The following is a 23,250-nucleotide window of genomic DNA, read 5'->3' as shown; positions in this document are numbered from 1 at the left end:
GGAGTTGGACTCCAGGTTCATGATAATTTAGCCATTCTGCCCTTTTGGGGGTCCTTTTCCCTTTGGGAAGAAGTGAGGAAAGGGAAGAGGCCTGAGCCTTTCACCCCTCTGGGTCGACTCCCCTCTGCCTCCAAGGCCGCCCGAGTACCACCGGCACGGACACCTCCGCCACAGAAACGTTGGCCGGAGCCAGACGCTGGTTGTCCCCGCCCGCCCCGCCCAGCATCCGGCGCCGTTTGCGCATGCTCCGGCTGGCTATGACACGCTGTGCCCGCATTGCTTGCTTCCGGTTACCTAGGGGAGTTAGGTCACAACCGCCAGTAGACTGGGTGGAGGCACGTTACTATGGAGTCGCGCGCTGGGTGGTGGGGGCAGACCCGGTGCCCGGGGCGGTTAAGGGCGGGCTCAGACTGCTTTCTTAACTCCACCGCCTTCTCCTCTTGCTGCACGCGGACCTAACGGTGGGGTTGCTTCGGCGAAGTCCGGGCACACTTAATCAGTATCGTCTTGGCGACTCTAATAGCAGCTGCGTGAGTTTCGGGGAAGCAGGTGGCCCTGGGAGGAGACGTCTGACCCTAATTTTGTGGTAGTTTGGTGCACTTCCCTAAACGCAAAAAGGGAGGGATTTGGTGCCGGCCTTTTGCTTAGCTCTAAGAGGTGCTGGTACATCCTGTTGCATCTCCCCAGCATTCTTGGAAAGTTGTGCTTTCCCCTGGGGTACCACTCGGGAGCGGGCGGGGGGGGGGGCGGAGTTTGTACCTTTGACTGTTCTGGCAGGACGTCTTTGCTCAATAAGTACTGACCAAGTTGCCCCACCCCCAACATTTTCACAGACATGCCGTGATAGAACTATTCACCTGGTTATGTCTAGGGCTCTCGAGTTTCAAGAAGTGAATTTGTTACCTGACTAGTTTATTACTTGGAATAGGGACCCTAGGCATACTCACAACTAAACTGGCAGAGAAGCTACAGGTTATCCATATTATACACCGGGATCACCCAACCTGAAACACATTGAACACCTCAAGACATCTTACAGTTTAACAGGGAGATGCTGACCTTGATTGCTGTCAGCACAACCCCAAGCTGCAACTGGCAAAATGCTTCAGAAACTTCACCCAAATTCTTACCAGGTTTGTAACAGGCTAGTCCAACTGGGGTGAGGGAGGGGAGAGTTGAGAAACTAAAGAATGTAATAGATGAGGGAATTTTTACAACCTTATACTTTGCATATCATAAAATTCACTCATCTTAAGTTTACGGTCGTTTTTAATGAATTTACAGTTGTGCAGCCGTCACCACAATCCAGTTTTAGAACATTTCAATCACCCCTCTCCCAAATTTCCTAAGCTTGTTTACATTTAATCTTTCCTCCTATCTGTAGCCCTAGCAACCTGTATGCACAGTTAATATGAATGGACTCATACAATACGTGGTCTTTTGTGACTGGCTTCTTTCTGTTAGCATTGTGTTTTCCAGGTCCATCAAAAGTTGTACCATCTATCAGTATTTCATTCCTTTTTATGGCTGAATGATATTCCCTGGTATGGATATACCATATCTGTTTATCCGTTTATCAGTTGGACATTTGAGTTTCCATTTTTTTACTATTATGAATAATCCTATTGTGAACATTGGTGTGCACATATGTTTTCAGTTTTCTTCATTTCACTGACCTGTGTGGGTACTCCCCCAGCACCCTTAGCAAACCTGTTATAACACTTTGCACACTGTCCTGTGAATTTGGATTCATTCTCTCTCCACTAGAGAGGGCAAGAAGCATGTTCACTTGTTCTTTGGTATAAGGGTGGGATTTCTGGGTCATATGGTAACTATATGTTTAACTTTTTCAGGAACTTCCAGACTGTTTTCCAAAGTGACTCTATCATTTAATATTCCCATCGGTAAATGTATGAAGGTTCCAATTTCTCCACATCCCCAGTAACACTTATTTTGTCTGGTATCTCATTGTGATGTTAATTTGCCTAGACTGAGTAGTATTTGGTTTAGATAGTTTCACTTAACTTTAATGAATACCTTTTTAAATATTTGAATCTAGGAGCTGAAATGAATACATGGTTCTTCCTTACAAGGAGCTCAGGGTTCCTTCAGAGAGAACAAACAGATAATTATAGTACAGTGTGTTAAGTGCTGAGATAGAGTTGAGCGCAGATCATGTGGGGAGCAGAGAAGAGGGACACTTAACCAAGGTTGAGGTGAAGATGGAGGAAAGTATTAAAGAAGCCTTTTCTAGAAGGGACTTCAATGGGACCCTTGTTTTTCTTTCATATATTTTTCATCAAAATTATACACGTGCATAGTTTAAAAAATCATAGAATTCTATAAGGTATGCTATTTTTAAAAGTAATAAAGGAGTCCCCAACTTTCCTCCTCATTCCTGCTCCATCCAAAGCAATTACTATCTGTTCTTTTAACTTTTTGGATATTTACCATTAAATCTTTAAATAGCATAGTATGATTTTATGTGAAAAAGAAAAAACAATCAGCCGTGACACAGGACAAACAATAACCATCCTCACTTGTATTGATTTCTAAATTGGTCAACCCCATTAAGTATTAACACATGGTTAATTATGAAAGCCACAGTCACAATGCATACCTTCTTGCAATGTAAGTGAAAGAAGATAGGCATTACCAACATTTAGATACTAGAGTAACTGAAGTAAAACAAGATACACACTTTAAAGGACTGGCTAAGGCTCATTTTCCTCATTGGTAATTTAGTGTCATATACTGTCAATAAGCCAGAACCCAATTGTAACTGTCAATTAATAAAAGTGGTATTTTCACTCAAACTTTTTTAAAAAAGCCAAACCACACAAAAGCAACATAGTATAGGACAGAGGTTGACAAACTATGACCTGTGAGCTAAGACCATTTATTTTTTTAAGATTTTATTTATTTTTACAGAGGGGAAGGGAGAGAGAAAGAGAGGGAGAAAAACATCAGCGTGTGGTTGTCTCTGGAGCACCCCCTAACTGAAGACCTGGCCTGCTGCTCATGCATGTGCCCTGTCTGGGAATTGAGCCAGAGACCCTTTGGTTCACAGGCCGGTGTGCAATCTACTGAACCACAGCAGCCAGAACTAAAACTTTGTTTAGATGAGCATTTGCAATCAGTTTGAAAATAGGGAACACCAACTTTCAACTACAATTAAACCAAATGTTATTCTTTTTTCCTCATTTTTTTCATTAGACCTGTATTACAAAACCTTATAGCTCATTATTATTATATTTGGATTTCATCAATTAAAGTTTATGGGAAATTTTTTTTCTCTCATACCTGCATAATATCTTTGATTTTGCTATTTGTCCCAGAAAGCCTAGAATATTTACTATCTGACCTTCACAGGAAGAGTTTGCCAACTCCTGGTTTAATAGAATAAACAAAGGAATGGAAAGAAGTACATCACTATGTACTTCTGTGTGACCTTGTGAGGTCATTTCATTCCTTTCACCTTGATTTTTATTATTTATAAAATGGAGATAAAGGGTAATGGGTGGATGAGATAAACTTTATGGTAAAACCACCCCCATCCCCCAAGTTTTTTATTAATTAATGCAAATCTTTATTGAGCTACTACTATGTAGCAAGAACTGTTAAAGGCGTTGAGGATCAGCAGAAAACAAAATTCCTGTCCTGAAAAAGATTACTATTCTAAATGAAAATAGACTTTAAGATGCAATGTATGGTCTGAGACTGGATCCTGACTTGAATAAATTGACTTCAATAGGACATTTTGGGGGGGAAAGTAGAGAAATATAAATATGGATGATTTTAAAAACATTTATTCATTTTTAGAGAGGGCAAAGGAGGGAGAAAAGAGAGAGAAACATCAATGTTCAAGAGACACATCAACCAGTTGCCTCTCCCACATTCCAGCTGGGGACCTGATGAACAACCCAGGCATGTGCCCTGACTGGGAATCAAACCAGCAACCCTCTGGTTCACAGGTTGGTGCTCAATTCACTGGGCCACACCAGCCAGGGCTGAATATGTATGGTATTTAGATGAGATAAAAACTTATTAACATGGAATGATGGAGATTATTAATTGAAAAAAAACATTATGGACAGTATTACCTCATTTTGGTAGAAAATGCATATATATGTATATCTTTTTTAAAATATATTTTATTGATTATGCTATTACAGTTGTCCCATTCCCCCCTTCATTCCCCTCCACCCTGCACACCCCCTCCCACCCACATTCCCCCTGTTTAGTTCATGTCCATGTGTAATAAGTTCTTTGGCTTCTACATTTCCCATACTATTCTTGTCCTCCCCTTGTCTATTTTCTACCTACCATCTATGCTACTTATTCTCTGTACCTTCTCCCCCCTTCTCCTCCTCCCACTCCCCTGTTGCTAACCCTCCATGTGATCTTCATTTCTATGGCTCTGCTTCTGATCTAGCTGTCCATTTAGTTTGCTTTTATTTTAGGTGTGGTTGTTAATAACTGTGAGTTTGCTTTCTTTTAATGTTCATATTTTTTACCTTATTTTTCTTAGATAAGTTCCTTTAACATTTCATATAATAAGGACTTGGTGATGATGAACTCCTTGAACTTGACCTTATCTGAGAAGCGCTTTATCTGCCCTTCCATTCTAAATGAAAACTTTGTTGGATAGAGCAATCTTGGATGTAGGTCTTTGTATTTCATGACTTAGAATACTTCTTTCCAGCCCCTTCTTGCCTGTAAGGTCTCCTTTGAGAAATCCGCTGACAGTCTGATGGGAACTCCTTTGTAGGTGACTGTCCCCTTATCTCTTGCTGCTTCTAGGATTCTCTCCTTCATTTTAATCTTGGCTAATGTAATGATAATGTGCCTTAGTGTGTTCCTCCTTGGGTCCAACTTCTTTGGGACTCTCTGAGCTTCCTGGATTTCCTGGAAGTCTATTGCCTTTGCCAGAATGGGGAAGTTCTCCTTTATTATTTGTTCAAATAAGTTTTCCACTTGTTGCTGTTCCTCTTCCCCTCCTGCTACCCCTATAATTTGGATGTTGGAACATTTAAAAATGTCCTGGAGGTTCTTAAGCCTCTCTTCATTTCTTTGAATTCTCATATCTTCCTTCTTTTCTGTTTGGTTGTTTCTTTCTTCCTCTGGTCCATACCATTGATTTGAGTCCCAATTTTCTTTCCATCACTATTGGTTCTCTGTACATTTTCCTTCATTTCAGTTAGCATAGCCTTCATTTTTTTCATCTAATTTGTAACCAAATTCAACCAGTTCTGTGAACATCCTGCTCACCAGTATTTTGAACTGTGCATCTGACAGGTTGGCTATCTCTTGGTCACTTAGATGTATTGGCTCTGGGGCTTTGATCTGTTCTTCCGTTTGAGCCATTTTTGGGGGGTCTGGTTGTACCTGTTAAGTAGTGAGGGGCAGAGCCTCAGGTGTTTACCAGGGTGGGTCAACCCAGTGGCTGGGTTATGATGCTGTATGTGGGGGGCGGAGTCAGAGAGGGAACAATGGTGCTTGCTCTGCTCTCTCTTGGATTTCAGTCCTTTCTGCTGCTTTCCAAAACAAATTGGGCCCTTCTGGTGCTGATTCCCATGTGGGTGGGCTTGAGTACATTCTAGGACCCTGTGGGTCTCTCCAACGAACTCTCCTGTGAGTTTGGGAGTCTCTCCCAGCACCTCAATGCCCACAAGCATTTTCAATTGGTGCTTTTAAGCTTTATTTCCCAGCTCTGGGGCCCTGGGTTGCATGGTTTGTCTTGCTGCCCATTTTCATCTGGTTTATCTGTGTGCAACTGTGGGGCCGCAGTTAGCCAGCCACCCTGTGTGCCTCACTGGGTCTGCTTGTTGCCTCCCTGCGCTTGGGGTCTGCTGGCCACTGACTGCATGCCTGGGTCACCAGCCACTGCTTTTTTCTGGCACGACCCCTCTCCTCTCACCACCGACTCCGCCCCTCTTACTGGTCTGAATGAATGGTTGTCAGACTTCTGTACAGTTCACTTTCCTGTTAGTTCTGGTTGTTTTTAAATTTTTTGTTGTCCTTAATTTTGGTTGTGCCAGGAGGCACAGTGTGTCTACCTATGCCTCTATCGTGGCTGGATATATCTATATCTTAAATACTTTGAAAAAATATCTGGAAGAATATGCACTAAGCTCTTAACAGTGGTAATTTCTGGATGGTGGGAACATAATATTTCTATTTACCTATTTTTGTTTTATAATTTTCTACATTGAACATATACTGCTTTTGAAAAAATAAAAGATTCTAATTTAAAAAATCTCTCTTCATGGAGCTTACATGCTAGTGCTTCTTGTAAGTATTAATATTACCAAATCTGTTTCCTGGGGGAATATATATAAGAATGGAGAATTATCATTTTCACCTGTAGTTAACAAAAATTATCAAGGTGGTCTCTGAAATAGCTGCAGAATGTAAATTGATGCTGCTGGTAGTTTTACTAGTAAGGAGAGCTTTCTCATACCCAAGGCTTTAGAATGGAATGGGATTTTGTAGGGGGGCTTCATTTGCCCTGCAGTAAGGTTGTTGAATAGTCATGACAGAGACCAGAAAACCAAAAATATTTACTATCAGCCTTTAAAGAAATAGTTTGTTGATACCTGTTCTAGCTCACCAGAAAACTGTCTCCATAGGCATGCTGTAGAGAGAGAATGCCCACTTTACAATTAAATTAAGAAATTTATGTTCTGATTTATAAACTTTATTCTCTCTTGAGCTCTATTAGCGTGTGTCAGTATTCCCAATTTCAAATGACTCAGGGTTATGATGACTTCCAGCCAAGATGGAGGTGTAGGTAGATACACTTTGCCTCCTTGCACAACCAAAAGAAGGACAACAATAAATTTAAAAAGCAAAAAATAACTAGAACTGCCAGAAAATCAAACTGTATGGAAGTCCAACAACCTAGGAGTTAAAGAAGAAACATTCATCCAGACTGGTAGGAGGGGCAGAAATGGACAGCCAGGCTGAGAGGACTCACAGCAAGACAGTGGCTAGAGGACAGGGCAGGCCAGGAGGCAGCCGGCAGACCAGGTAGTCCCACATTTGCATGTGAATAAACTGGAAGGAATAACCAGGGAGCAAGACAGACCACACAACCCAGGGTTCTAGTGCAGGGAAATAAAGCCTCAAACCTCTGACTGAAAAAATCTGGGGGTTGAGGTGGTGGGAGAAACTCCCAGGCTCACAGGAGAGTTCCTTGGAAAGACCCACAGGGTCCTAGAATGTACACAAAACCACCCACCCAGGAATCAGCACCAGAAAGGCCCAATTTGCTTGTGGGTAGCAGACGAGGTAACTGAAAGCCAAGAGCTGAGCAAGTGGCATTGTTCCCTCTCAGACCCCTTTCCACCTATAGTATCACAACCCAGCAACATAGGTTGCCTCACCCTGGCAAATAAGGCTCTGCCCCTTAGAACATAACAGGCATTCCAAGACAAAAAAATATAGCCCAAATGAAAGAACAGATCAAAGCTCCGGAAAAAAATACAACTAAGCAATGACAAAATAGCCAACCTATCAGATGCAGAGTTCAAAACACTGGTAATCAGGGTGTTCACAGAAATGGCTGGGTATGATCACAAAATAGAGGAAAAAGTGAAGGCTATGAAAAGGGAAATAAATGAAAATGTACAGGGAATCAACAGTGAAGGAAAGGAAACTGGGACTCAAATCAACAGGGTGGACCAGAAGGAAAAAATAAACAGTTAAATGGAACAGAATGAAGAAACAAGAATTCAAAAAAATGAGGAGAGGCTTAGGAACCTATAGGACAAATTTAAGTGTTCCAACATCCACATCATAGGGGTTCTAGAAGGAGAAGAGGAAGAGCAGGAAATTGAAAACCTATTTGAAAACATAATGGACAACTTCCTAATTTGGCAAAGGAAATAGACTTCCAGGAAGTCCGGGAAGCTCAGAGAGTCCCAAAGAAGTTGGACCCAAGGAGGAACACACCAAAGCACATCATAATTACATTCCCCAAAATTAAAGATAAGAAGAGAATCTTAAAGGCAGCAAGAGAAAGACAGTAACCTACCAGGAGTTCCCATAAGACTATCAGCTGATTTCTCAAAAGAAACTTTACAGGCAAAAAGGGACTGGAAAGAATTATTCCAAGTCATGAAAGGCAAGGACCTACATCCAAGATTACTCTACCTAACAAAGCTGTCATTTAGAATGGAAGGGCACATAAAGTGCTTCCCAGATAAAGTCAAGTTAAGGGAGTTCATCATCACCAAGCCCTTATTATATGAAATGTTAAAGGAACTTATCTAAGAAAAAGAAGATAAAAATGTGAACAGTAAAATGACAACAAACTCACAACTATCAACAATCAAACCTAAAAAAAACAAAAATAAAAACAAACTAAGCAAACAACTAGAACAGGAACAGAACCACAGAAATGGAGATCACATGGAGGGATATCAGCAGGGGTGGCGGAGGGGAAATGTACAGGGAATAAGTAGCATAAATGGTAGGTACAAATTAGACAGGGTGTGGTTAAGAATAGTATGGGAAATGGAGACGCCAAAGAACTTACATGTATGACCATGGACATGAAGTAAAGTGAGGGAATGATGGTGGGGGGGGATACAGGGTGGAGGGTAATAAAGCGAATTAAAAAATTGAACACCTGTAATAGCATAATTAATAAAATATATTAAAAATTTAAAAAATGACTCCATGTTACTTACAAAATCGGATTTCCTATTCTACAAAGCTGAGGTGAAAGCCAATCACAGAAAAACAGGAACATCATTAAAGTAAATGATAGCCTGTGAGTCCTATCAATAACTAGCTAGTTGGTGTTCCATTCATCTAGCAAAGATCTACTTACGCTTCAAAATTAGTTCAAGTGTCTGCTCCTCTCAGAAGCCTCCTCTCATTCCACTGGATTTCCCTGTCCTGTGCCTGGACACCTATAGCACCTTTCCTATCCCTCTATCATAACACTTAGCAAACTATTCTGTAAGCCTAGATTATTCATTCTCTGGCTCTTAACTAGAGAGGGCAGTGGGCCTTGACCATGTTTGTTTGTTCCCTGGATTAGCCCCTGAACCCAGCATAATACCTAGCAAATACTTGTCTGAACTTCACTTTTCTTGTTAGTAAAATAGGAATAATAATAATAATAGTAGCTATCTTGTAGGGTTGTTGCAAGAATTAAATGCATGTGTATTAGCTATTCAGTGAACACTTATTGAATGAATGAATGAATGAATGAATTACATACAGGAAATTGTTTGTATTATATTTGAAATTGGGAAAGACTGCATCAGCAGTACCTAAAGTAATCAGGGGGTTGTTTTGTTTACCCTGTTTGTACCAGCAACACACATCTTAACATTGCTCTCCCCAACTGGAGCAGTATTCAGTTATTCTGTTAGAATTTATTGAATGCCCACTGTTTACTGGTACTATGCTAGATATAGGGATGCAGCAGAATAAATATAGTTTTCACCATCATGGTGATTGCATTCTAGTAAGAAAAAGGGTCAATAAGCAAGTGAAGTGATACATAAAAATATATTACGGATTGATCAATGGTAAAGAAAACAAATAGACTAAATTAGAATAATTGAGACAGGCTGTTACATGTGTGGTGATCAGGGACAGCTTTTTCAAAGAGGTGACATTTGAAATGAGACTGGAAGAATGAGTCAACCATGAGAGGAGCTGGGGAAAGAATATTTGAGACAGATGGAATAATGAATACAAAGGCCTTGAAGCCACAAAGGATTTAGCATGTTCAAAAATGGAAGGAGGCAAAAAAGCTAGAAGGATGAAGAAGTTGGGCTTATTTTAAGAGTAGAGGGAAGCCATTTAATGTGTTTAAGAAGAATGACGTGATCTCTCTTGTGTTTCTAAAAACTTAAAAAATAAATTTCTGTGTGGTAGACAGACTAGCACCCCAAGGTGTCCATGTACTAATTCCTAGAACCTGTGAAATATGTTACTTTACATGACAAAAGGGACTTTGAAAATGTCATTAAGGATTATGATGATAGATAATCCCAGTGGATCTAATATATTTACAAGTGTCCTCCTTATAAGAGGAAGACAGAAGTACCAGAGTCAGAGGAAGGACACGTGATGATGGAAGCAGGGATCATAGAGATTTGAAGATATGCTGCTGGCTAGAAAGTGGGAGAAGGGGCCATAAGCCAAGGAATGTATGCAGCCTTTAGAGGCTAAAAATGGGCAAGGGAACATGTTTATCTTTAAAGCCCCCAGAAAGAATGCAGTTCTGCTTACACCTTGACTTCAGCCTGTGTGACCCATTGTGAAATTCTGACCTTCAGAATTATAATATACATCTGTGGTGTTTTAAGCCACTACATTTGTGGTGATTTGTTACAGGAGTCAATACTCCCTATGTGGAAAGATAAAACCCAAACCAAAAAGATTGAGTAACTTACAAGGGTGAATAGGAACAGGGTAGAAAGGTTGGGAAAATGGGAATGGGATAGAAGGGATGGGAAAGTGACATTTTTTCTTAATTTACCTTTTGTATATAGTTTTGACTTTTAGAATGTTAATATTTCATGTACTAGCCCTGACTGTTGTGACTCAGTTGGTTGGGTGTTGTCCTACAAAGTGAAAGGTTGTCAGTCTGCCAGTCTGATTCCCCATCAGTGATAATCAGAGGTATCACTATGAATGTTTTACATACAAACATACCACAACCCCATACACTCACACAGAGAAAGATATATAGTTGTGTGTGTGTGTATATACATATATTTCCTAGCTCATTCTCAGAAAGCCTGGAAGCCATGACCCTTACCACTCAGATCTTGGCTTTCAAAATACCATTTTCCAAATAAAAGGAGCCAGGACTCTTGGAGAAATGGCTGATTCCAGGGCTGGTGCAGTGAGAGTATAAGATGATGCTAGAATGGTTTTTTTTTTGCAGAAAGGAAGAAAGTGCTTGTGGAATTATGAGGACATGGCAAAAGGATTCAGGAGTCAATTTGAAGGGATTCCCAATGGCAATATCTGGGACAATTTAAGCAAAATAATTAATGACAATAATGAATTATAATTCATAGAATAAAATAGAATTCACAAGTCCAGCCCTCAGTTGGCTGTTGTCCTGCAAAGTAAAAGGTCGCCAGCTAGATCCTGGGTTGGGGCACATGCCTGGGTTTTGGGTTCAGTCCCCAGTTGGAATGCATAGGAGAAACAACTGATCGATGTTTCTCTGTCACATTGATGTTTCTCTCCCTCTCTGCTTCCCTTCTCCCCTCTCTATAAATAAATAAATAAATAAATAAATAAATAAATAAATAAATAAATATTTTTAATAATAAAAAAGAATTCATGAGTCCATAAGAACATGAAGAAGTAACTGAAAACAATAAATGAATGAAGGAGGAAAGTCCTTGTTTACAGTATAATTTTAATTAATATAGGGAGAATAATGGACATAGAAAATTATCATTTGGAAACAGTTATACAGTAATAACTTTCAGGCAAAAGTCATCAATGGATACTAATATTAATGGACAAAAGTATGATGAGAAGCAGTATATTTATATAGTTTCAAAGTATCTATCCACAAAATGCTTATTCACTGTGAGTGTGGGACCAGCCTGTTCTTCATCTGTGTGTCTCTGCCATTCCTACCAGTCTTGATGGGTGTGGCATCTTCTTTAATTCTGTAGCTGTAGGACTTCCATTTAGCTTGATTTCTACTGTTTCTGAGTAATGGTTTTTCTATAATTTAGTCATAATTTTGATGTGGTTTTAAGAGGAGGTGTGCCTTATTTACCTAGGCCTCCATGTTGGAGCTCATTCTGAAACAGATCATTGTTTTTCAAAAGTGTCATGGTACTGAAAGACCCACCCCCCTGCAAAAAAAAAAAAGGGAAAAGGCTGAGGAGCTGTTCCCAATTAAAGAAGCTGAAGCAGACATGTGAAACTGCACCAGAAAAAATGACATTGGTGGGGCAATTGGAGAAATTTGAATATGGTCTATTGATTATAGTATTGCATTAATGTTAATTTTTATTAATAATATTGTGCTGTGGTTATGTATGGTATTAATATTTGGAAAACCTGGGTGAAAGGATATATGGAGATTTCTTTGTACTATTTTTGCAACTTTTTTGGTAAATGTGTAATTATTTAAAAATAAAAAGTTAAAAATGAAACTTGAGTTTTTATCTCATCTCAAAATATTCCTGGGTGATCTGACTGCTGTGTACAGTGTGGCATATAGAGGGGTTACCATACAAAAGTGGGCAGGCCAATCAGGTGACTATTGCACTATACAGGGGGAGAGATGGTGGTGGCTCAGACTAGAGGGATGGCAGTGGAAATGGAGAGGGGTGGGTGGATTCAGGGTGCATTTTGACTTCTTCATGAAAAGGATATAGGAGAAAATGGAAGAGAGAACAATGTCATTTGAAAAGGAGGTTCTCTGGGGATTACCTTTAGATACAATTGGGAGTAGAATAGACCTTGCATGTTTGTAAGTATTTTTATTAGATGTTATGAATTCAGAATAATTTAGAATGCAGGTTACACTATTTATCATGGAGTTTGTATTTTACTCCCTCCCCCATAGTTTTAGTAGTGTTTCTCTCATACAAGAGAAAACAAAAAAGGGGCTTTCTTTAGTTCCCTCTTGTGTTTACCTCTTGCAAGGATTCTTTTCTTGAACGCCCTTCTCTGATCCTTTCAGGGAGGGGTTTAAATTTTGTTGTCAGCTAACTTGTGACCTTTACATAGCTCATTCGGCCAGCTTGGGTTTCCACAACATGTGCCCTTTCCTACATTCAGGTCTTTACCTAAAATGCTCTCTCATTTAATTTTTGTCTATTTTTCAAGGCTCAGCTGAAGAATGTCCGAATTGTCTTCCTTGGATTTACTCATACCCAGGTAATCCTTCTCTTTCTTGGTAAGTCATAACTCTTAGTTTATTCCTCTTATTTTGCCCTAATTTACTCTTTCAGAGTTATATTCATTGCTTTGTGCTTATTTGTATTCATGACTTATATCCTCTACCAAATTTTAAATTACTTAAATTACTAAAGGGGAACAATGTATTGTTCCAGTTTAAATGAATTATTTTTTTGAGGAGCAACAGTAAAATATATTGATAAAGTTCAACATGTACTTTGAATCCAATCTTGAGTTTCCCTTGTTTCTATTGAGCATTTTTCCTGTGAAATATTTGAGTCCCTTCCTTTGTGATGGGCATTGTAATTTAAGGTCTGTTTTATGATTTTCTTTTGTATTGCTTTGATGGAGTTCTTCCACCAGGGGGAGCTCCTTACTATATGTAGGCCAATTTCTTTTTCTTTAGGAGGCAAAGAAGACTTCATCAGGTAAAATATGAATGCAGTGGAAAAACAAACAATAGGAAGTAGGAAATGAACATCCCCTGACACCTAACTTGGTCCCAGAAGTAGCTGGCTCAAATGCCATTTCACTTGTTATATTGTGTATTTGTTTGATTCTGGCCCATGTGTAAAGATTTCTTCTTCTCAATCTATTTCATTTATTCCATCTACAAATATATATTGAGTGTATCCTTTGTGTCAGCTATTGTTGTGGATGCTGAGGCTTCATCTGGGAAGAAAATCAACCAAGTTCCTGACCTCATGGAGCTTATTTCATATGTGGGCTACAGACAATAAGTGAGATAAATAGATAAAACACACAGTATATTAACTAGGGATAAATGCCAAAGGGGAAAAATAATGCAGGGTATATAGGACATTGTACAAACTTTGACTTTTAGTCTAAAAGAGATAGGAAGCATTGGGGAAATTTGAGTTGAGGAGTGATGTGATCTGACATTTTTAAATGATCGCTCTGGTTGTTTTATGGATAATAAACTATAAGGGGACAGGCCTAGATCTGACTGACAACAGTGGAATTTGGGAGACGTTGTTGGACTTTTGCATATATTTTGAAGGTAGAATCAACTGGATTTGCTAAAAGATTAGATGTGGGATGTGAGAGAAAGGAATAAAGAACAAGGTCGCCATGTTGCATAACGCTGATAGCACTGAATAAAATGTGGCTGGTGCCCTCTGGAGTTGTGTAACACAGCTTTTTTGTTCAAGATGATGACAAGGTTTTCATCCTGAGAAGCTGCAAGGATGGAGTTGCCACTGACTATAATGGTAAAGACTATGAGAAGAACAGGGTTGAAAGTATTATCAGCAGTTCAACTTTGGATATGTTGAATTTGAGATGACAATTAGATATCTAAATGGAGATAATGAATAAACTGTGGGATGAGTCTGGCACTCATAAGAATGGTAGGGGTTAGAGGTAGATATTTTTGAGTCAGGGGCATCTAGGTAGTATCTAGGGGCATCTGGGTAGCATATAGGGGCATCTAGGTAGTTTTTAAAGCTAAGAGATGGATGATATCACCAAGAAAGTGAGATCAGTTAGGGAAGAGAAGGGGAGAAGGATCCATCCCTGTGGCACTCCCACACTGAGAGGTTAGAAAAACAATGAAGAACTAACAAAGTAAACGACAAGATGTGGCCAATAAGGTAGAAAGGAACCCAGAAGAAAATAGTATCCTGGAAGCCAAATGAAGAAGGTGCTTCAAAGAAGAGGGGAATGATCAGTTGTGAAATGTACTTCTGGTTGGCCAAGCAAGAATTCTTTATAGACTTGAGTAACATAGCTATTACTAGTGGCATGGATATAAGCTGTTTCAGTGGACAGAACCTTCATTAGAGTGAGTACAAGAAAGAAAAGGGGGTAAAAAATTGTAGACAATATAGATAAATCTTTTTTTTAAAGATTATTTATTCATTCACTTATTTATTTTTAGAGAGAGAGGAAGGGAGGAGAAAAAGAGGAAGAGAAACACTGATGTGAGAGAGAAGCATTGATCAGTTGCCTCTCGTAAGCACCCCAACCAGGGACCAAACCCACAACCCAGTCACGTGCCCTGACCAGGAATTGAAAATGGTAACCTTTTACTTTGCAGGACAATGTCCAATCAACTGAGCCATGCCAGTGAGAGCTAGACAGATCTTTTGAAGTTTTACTGTAAACAAGAGCAGGGAAATGAGGCCGTCACTGGAATAGTGTGTGGGGGCAAATGAAGATATTTATTGTAGAATGTGAGAAATGATCACAAGTTTGCCCTAGAAGTTTGCACTAGTTGCTAAGATCACTTGTCCTTATTCTCATGTGTTTCTTGGAATAATAGCCAGTAATTCTCAGAGATGCTGTATTTTGAGGGATGGGAAGGTGACAGCAGGTTTGAGTGGAACAAACTCTAAGGAAACCCACGGACAGCCTTTAATAGAACTAGACTTAGAACCTCTATAATTAGCAAATGGAGAACATCTCTATGGATGGAAAAAAATTGGGCCATGAGATCCAACTGTCCCCCTTCCCCACATGCAGCATTTCCAACTTCCTTTGCCAACCTTGGAGGATTTGGCTTCAGTTACACTAAAGAATCATGGGGTCCCCTTTCAGAAACATTATCTATTGTATGGCAGGGCAATGAAAAGCAATTTCTGCAGATACTGAAAGGATGACTAAACCCCAGGTAGAATTTGAACCAAGTGGGAAAACTGACGTAAAAATGCAGGCCACAGTTGCACTAATTATTTTTCTGTTCCTTGGTGAGAAGTGGCCTCAGCAGCAGAAAACAGTGTAGAGCTGGGCTTGCTTCTTAGCTCTGTGTTTCAGTAGTGATGGCTTTGAAAATGTGTATGAGTTTTACTGGTCCCCATGTACTGTGTGTATTTGAATTTATTTCTTATCTTCATGTCTCTGAGGCCCAGTTCAAGTGTTACCTGAATTGCAGAACTTTTTTTGATCCTCCTCTCAGGAAAAATGAATCATTTCCTTCTCTGCATTTCCATATCCCTTTTTCTCTTTCTCTTTTCCAGCATATAGTACATTATATTAAAATTGTGTATGGTTGTAAATGAGAGAGGCAGTAAAGTATGGTGAATAAGAGTATGGACTCTGGAGCTAGGCTGCTTGGGTTGAAATGGTGGCAAGTTGCTTAACCTCCTTGGGACTATTTCTCATCTGTCTCATCTTAATTCAATAAATAAAGTAATAATAATAGTAGTAATAATAATAATGGTACCACTCTCATAGGGATTTTGTAAAGATTAAAGACAATAGTACATGTCAAGTATTTATTTTTTACATTATTTTTATATATTTTATTGATTATGCCATTACAGTTGTCCCATTTCCCCCCCTTTACTCCCCTCCCCCCTGCACACCCCCTCCCATCCACATTCCCCTGCTTTAGTTCATGTCCATGTGTCATACATATATGTTCTTGGCTTTTACATTTCCCATGCTATTTTTACCCTCCCCCTGTCTGTTTTCTACCTACCATCTATGCTACTTATTCTCTGTACCTTTTCTCCCTCTCTCCCCCTCCCACTCCCCTGTAGCTAACCCTCCATGTGATCTCCATTTCTGTGGTTCTGTTCCTGTTCCAGTTGTTTGCTTAGTTTGCTTTTGTTTCAGGTGTGGTTGTTAATAATTGTGAGTTTGCTCTCTTTTTACTGTTCATATTTTTTACCTTCTTTTTCTTAGATAAGTTCCTTTAACATTTCATATAATAAGGGCTTGGTGATGATGAACTCCTTTAAGTTGACTTTATCTGGGAAGCACTTTATCTGCCCTTCCATTCTAAATGAAAGTTTTGCTGGATAGAGCAATCTTGGATGGAGGTCCTTACCTTTCATGACTTGGAATAGTATTTTCCAGCCCCTTCTTGCCTGTAAGGTCTCTTTTGAGAAATCAACTGACAGTCTGATAGGAACTCCTTTATAGGTAACTCATTTTGTCTTGCTGCTTTTAATATTCTCTTATTGTCTTTAATCTTGGGTAATGTAACTATGATGTGCCTTGGTGTGTTCCCCCTTGGGTCGAACTTCTTTGGGACTCTGAGCTTCTTGGACTTCCTGGAAGTCTATTTCCTTTGCCAGAATGGGGAAGTTCTCCTTTATTATTTGTTCAAATAAGTTTCCCACTTGTTGCTCTTCCTCTTCCCCTTCTGGTACCCCTATAATTTGGGTGTTGGAACGTTTAAAGATGTCCTGGAGGTTCCTAAGCCTCTCAGTTTTTTTGAATTCTTGTTTCTTCATTCTTTTCTGATTGGACATTTCTTTCTTCCTTCTGATCCACTCCATTGATTTGAGTCCCAGTTTCCTTCCCATTGCTATTGGTTTCCTGTGCATTTTTCTTTATTTCACTTAGCATAGCCTTCATTTTTTCATCTAATTTGTGACTAAAATCAACCAGTTCTGTGAGCATCCTGATCACCAGTGTTTTGAACTGTGCATCTGATAGGTTGGCTGTTTCTTGGTTGCTTAGATGTATTGGCTCTGGGGCTTCGATCTGTTCTTCCATTTGAGCCATTTTTTTGTCTTGACACACCTGTTACATAGTGAGGGGTGGAGCCTTAGGTGTTCATTAGAGTGGGGAAACCCAGTTGCTGTGTGGTGACACTGTACGTAGGGGAGGATCTGAGAGGGAACAGTGGTGCTTGCTTCATTCTCTGCTGCATTTCAGTCACTTCCTCCACTTTCCACAATCAAATTGGGCCCTCTGGTGCTGATTTACTTGTGGGTGGGCTTGTGTACATTCTAGCACCTGTTGGTGTCTCCAAGGAACTCTCCTGTGAGGCTGGAAGTTTCTCCCAGCACCTCAACCCCCACAGGTGTTTTCCATCAGTGTTTTGAGGCTTTATTTAGCCAAGCTTGGACCCTGGCTTGCACTGTCTGTCTCACTCCCCAGCTTTGCCTGGTTTATCTGTGCACAAATGTGGGACTGCCTGGCCCGCCAGCTGCCTTGCGTGCTGTGCCCCTCCACAATCTGCCGCCTCACTGGTTCTTCCAGCCACCTAGTCGGGAGCCCTCTCAGCCAGGCTCCCTGACTCCGCCCCTCCTACTGGTCTGGATGAATGTGTCTACTTTAACTCCTTGGTTGTTGGACTTCCATACAGTTCAATCTTCTGTCAGTACTGGTGGTTTTTTTATTTTTAAATTGTTCTTGTCCTTATTTTGGTTGTGTGAGGAGGCACAGTCCATCTTGGCCAGAAGTCCATGTCAAGTATTTAGAACAGTGCCTAGCACATAGTAAATACTTGATACGTTTTGCTACTTGTCTCTCTTCTCCTTAAGGAATAAAACCATACCTTTATCTTTATACCTCTGATTATTAGCACTGGGCTTAGCACAGAATACTAGGTGTTTAAAACATCTTTGTGTACTAAAACCAGGCATGGAAATCAAATCAATTTAAGTTTGCACTTAATGGTTTTATATGCATGTAGCCATTTTATCAGCTCACTCATTTATTCCTGTGTACAACTCCATGTAATGCTTAAGAAAAAAGGTGCTAGAACCTGATTGCCTAGTTTGTACCATTGTTTTGCTATTTATTAGCTTATTAACCTCATACTGCCTCAGCTTCCTCATGTGAAAAATGAGTAAAAATAATAGGCAGTTGAACACAGAGTTATTGAACATTCAAATGTTAACTATAATAGTTATTAATCTTATTGTTAATGAAATGATTTAATGAACACCTACAGTGTTCCAGGGACTGTGCTAGACAATAAGGATGCAGAGATGAATAATGATTAGTTCTTGTTCTGAGAAAACCCATAAAGGAGTGAAAGAAACAAGTGTGAACCACTCAGTATATATAGAGCTTAGTGGAGGAAGGGACCAATTTTACAGGAGGGATCAGTGAGGGGGGATAGGAAGATAGTAAGGTTTTATAGAGGAGGTTAATCCTAAGCTTTGCATCTGTGGGTTTATGGTCCTGGGGAAATAATGTCAAATAGATATCAAAATCCCTTTCATGGTTCATCAGAAAAGAGTTTAATAACAGGTTTCTCCCATCAGATTTCTTTAACAAAAGGCCCCGTCCTGTATTTGAAACCCAGACAAGCCATTTTGGGCCAACAACAAAGTATTGTCAGGCCTACCTAAGTGCACCAAACATGGTTTGGGATAGTTTTCCTTGAGCAAAACTCCTCTTCCCTTTTGTAGTTAAGGTAGAGAGAGAGAGAGCCATTACAAGCAAAAGACTGCATTTCAGATGCCTCTGTCCTGCCCTCTGTCTCCCTCCCACTACATTTTCTGAAAAGGTTGAGATTTATGTTCTTACCTTCTTTACCCCAACAATCAGATCCAGAGAAAGTACAGAGTGGCATGTTTTCTAAGAAAAAGCCAGGACTCCTTTATAGATCACACTTTTAATAGAGACCTCTTAGACATGGTGGGACTGTAGCTATATTTAAATTATTGAGATCAAGGGCAGGGTGTGGGCAAATGAGAACCTTTATGTCTTTTGTCTCTTAGAAAACCAATAAAGGCATTGAAACTTGTCTGTCTCCCCCAAGTAGTTAAAGAGAACAATAGAATTTAAAGTTCCTGATGTTCCTCTGGAGCTGATTTTGGCAGGTAATAAGTAGCTTGTTAAAGGGCTTATTATTGGAGTAGAGCTTTGGCTGCCTGACTTTTAAGGTTGATTATTTATTTTGCATGTTGTATAACAGGAGCATTGGGTAATGTTCAGAAGAGGCTTACTGGGTCAGAGTGTAAGGGCTTCTCTGACCATCTCCTTCCAACAGAACCAGATTCCAGCTGCAAAATAAAGGATAAGCTTGTATGCAAGACCCAGGCCATGTCTTTAATGTAGCCTCTAACCTCCAGACAGGCTTTCTCATTAGGGGATGAATACATCAAAATTTCCATCAAATGCTAACCCAAGAAAAATGTGTGTGTGTATAATTTTTCAACTTACACTGATAAAGTGGCATACTTTTGAAAGAAATTCTTTAAAAGATATATTTTGGTCATTTGCAGTAACAAGTCATATGTGGGATCCCTGTCATTTCAGTTATCTCAGGTGCTCTGAAAGGTAGGGTTTTCAGCTAGTTATTGTGAGAAATGGCCAAGAGGTCTTCTCTCCTTTGTGAAGAGTACCAAGAAGAAATTGTCCCCAGCCCTTGTGGTTCAGGCTTTAAAGTGTTGTGTTGGTCTTGCTGGCTCACTGAGACAGGTCCAGACATTTTAGAGACAGTAAATGAGTGAAGTTCCTTTTCTTCTTACTCTAAACTTTAAAAGTGGATTAAGAGAAATTGAGATGATCTCTTTCTTTTCAACAAGGCAGCAGAGCAGTGCCCCAGCAGACGCAGAGATGCAGATCTTTACAAAGACCTTGACTGGCAAGACCATCACCCTTGAGGTTGAGCCCAGGGACACCACTGAAAATGTCAAAGCTAAAATACAAGACAAGGAGGGCATCCTGTCTGACCATCAGTATCTGGCTTTGGGGGGCGAACAGCTGGAGGATGGCTATACTCTTTCAGACTACAACATTCAGAAAGAGTCCACCCTGTAGTTGGTGCTTCGTCTATGGGGTGACATCATGGAGCCTTCTCTCTGCCAGCTCACCCAGAGGCACAACTGTGACAAGATGATCTACTGCACATGTTATGCCTACTTCCCATGCTGTCATCTGTCACAAGAAGGAATGCAGCCACACCAACAACCTGTGCCCCAAGGAGAAGGTTAAATAAGGTCCCTCCTCCACCTTCTTGGGTCCACAGTATGGCCTTCTGCCTGACCTCTGTAACCTCAATAAAGTTTCCCTTTCACTGACTGGGGGGGAAAATAAATTGAGGTGGTTGTGATAGAGAAATTTAGTTTTGTCTCCTTTTTTATTTTTCTCATGTTTGGTTTTATAGAGGCTATAAGCCAGCATTTTTGTTAGTTAGCAATATTAGTAAAATGGGCAGTAGCAGGAGGTGATAGGTGCCTAGAAAGAGATTTTATGAGCTATTGAATGAATTATGGAATGAAGACATGTGTGTTGGGAGAAGACTTTACATCTGAAGTTGCTTGTTTTAGGATCAACCATCCTCCTTCAGAGATAACTTTTTGTTGAAGAAAGTCTTTGGAAATGTGAAATCTTATCATTCTCATGGACTGTGTGAGTGTGACCAGGTTAATTTCTTACACTAAAGTCTGTGGTATTATGGATGCCTATGTTAGTCAGGATAAGCTAGATTCTGATGTAATAACAAATAAACAACAGAGGCTTACTTGTTGCTCACATAAGCTTTGATGCAAGTTGGTTGGCCCTCTTCTATTTTGTACCAATGCCATCTTGAACATATCTTGAACACAGAGACACCATGGCAAAGAAAATGACAACAGCAAGCCCACATGCTTTAATTGCCTCAACTTAGAAGTGACACACATCACTTCTGCACACATTTCAGTGGCAGGAACTAATCAGTTTGCCCCAACTTCATTGCAAGGGAGACTGGGATGTGTAGAGGCATATCTGGTATATGTGGTGCCTATTAACAGTCTTTGCTACATTCCTTGGTTACCAACTGACTGTTAACTTCCCACCCCACTCTAGAAAATATATGAGTGATGCTGATTTTCTAATTCTGTAATGGGCTGGAGTATGAACATCAAACTACCTCTTTAGTCTGACAGATAAGTGCTTGTTTTATCTAAGGAGAGGAGATAAAACAGGCAGTACTCACCTTTTTGTCAGTTGCAGTCCTTTTCCTTTTTCCTCCTTATTACTCACATGAAATACATATTCTCCCTTCTGCTCCTGGCCTAAGAGTCATGCTCGTATGAACATAAAATTGTCCCCTGGTCAAACATCTTTGCCACTATAGTCTCAGGTTCCAGGTCTGACTGGAGCTATGGAGTATTTAATAAGAAAGTGAGAGAATTGTTCTTTTTTTTTAAAAAAGATTTTATTTATTTTTATAGAGAAGGGAAGAGGGGGAGAAAGAGAGGGAGAGAAAGATCAATATATCATTGCCATCACGAGCACCCCTACTGGGGACCTGACCCACAACCCAGACATGTGCTCTGACTGGGAATTGAACCCGTGACAGGCAGGCCAGCACTCAATCCACTGAGCCACACCAGCCAGGGCAAGAGAATTGTTCTTTATGAAGTTGATCTCAAAAGGTAGGGGCAGGCTGTTCATGTCTATAGTGGCCCTAATGCCTCAGGGCTAGTTCAATATGTGGTGAACCCTCTGATAAGACTAAGTGAGCAGAATTCCCTAGTGTCCTTGAATATCACTTAGAAAGGGAACTTACTCCCCTACCAAGACCAAATTCTCAAGAATTAAGGTTGTCCTTCTCCCAGGAAGAGGATGACCTGTGGAACCACTTCTAGATTCTTACTAGAAGTGAAGACCAAATTTCCAGAAGGGATCTGAGGTAAGGAGTGATTGGCTACTTCTGACCTGACTCATAGTGTTCAGCTGGACCATAAACACTAGAGTATACTCGTGTATATGTATGTAGTTATGTGTGTGTGGGTTTGTAAATTTTGTGGTACTGTGTGACTGTGGTTGCCTGGCACTTGCAACAAATTGCTTCTGCCATTGTTGTTTTCCCTTTGAATCTCAGGCATGAGCAAACTAAAGAAATAATTTACTTTTAAATTCCTTTAGTGTCTCTGATAGGAAAGCAGTGGCTAGAGTCAATGTAGATCAACCCAAAGAGTGCAGATCTGCCAGAATTGCAGCTCAGCCTTCCTGCCTCTGACACACATACCTTTCTGAAGGGTAGACCCTAAACCAGATGTAACTTATTCATAGAGTGGTGGGTTGGCTGATTAGGTGGTTGGTTTAGAATAATGGGAGGGGCAAAAATAAATATAAGGAGATAGGGGTTAGGAAGGGCTGCATCTGAAAGAGGGTCAGGATGGTTAATATTCACTTTTCTTCCTTTGGCTTTATTGCTATACTCCGTGTGGATCTTGTTATCTTGATTCTAGATGAGACTCACCCATAGTCAGTTCTTAAATATAAATCACATCCCCTCATAGAATCACTGCAAAATTCATTATGGTTAAGATATTTCTAAGACCCAGATACAGATTCACTTTGGTTGGAGTTTAATATTTAACTTTATTTCACACATATAAGTATTATGTCTTTTATAGTGTATTTTTCCTTTATCTTTTGGGTTTCTGTAAAATTTATTTTTAATTATAGTTGACATATTATAATACTATATATAATATTATATTGGTTTCAGGTGTGCAACATAGTGATAGAACATTTATATAACTTATGAAGTGATCACTATAAGTCTAGTAACCATCTGTCACTGCACATAGTAATTATTCTCTAGGCTGTATATTACATCTTCATGACTTATTTTATAATTGGAAGTTTGTATCTATTAATCCTCTTCCCCTTTCTAGCCACCCCCAGCCCCCT

At 39.9% G+C, this 23,250-nt stretch overlaps 1 pseudogene; it reads left to right on the top strand.

Moving 5' to 3' along the window:
• The first annotated feature begins 342 nt into the window (after positions 1-342).
• LOC119049854 (ubiquitin-60S ribosomal protein L40-like) lies at positions 343-20,608 on the top strand (annotated as a pseudogene).
• Positions 20,609-23,250: the final 2,642 nt, after the last annotated feature.

Source organism: Artibeus jamaicensis, unplaced genomic scaffold, assembly GCF_021234435.1.
Source record: "Artibeus jamaicensis isolate MK-2021 breed Jamaican fruit bat unplaced genomic scaffold, CSHL_Jam_final scaffold_378, whole genome shotgun sequence".
NCBI classification, from domain to species: Eukaryota; Metazoa; Chordata; class Mammalia; order Chiroptera; family Phyllostomidae; genus Artibeus; species Artibeus jamaicensis.
The sequence above is the reverse complement of the archived record's forward strand: the minus strand, read 5'-3'. Positions and strand labels throughout refer to the sequence as shown.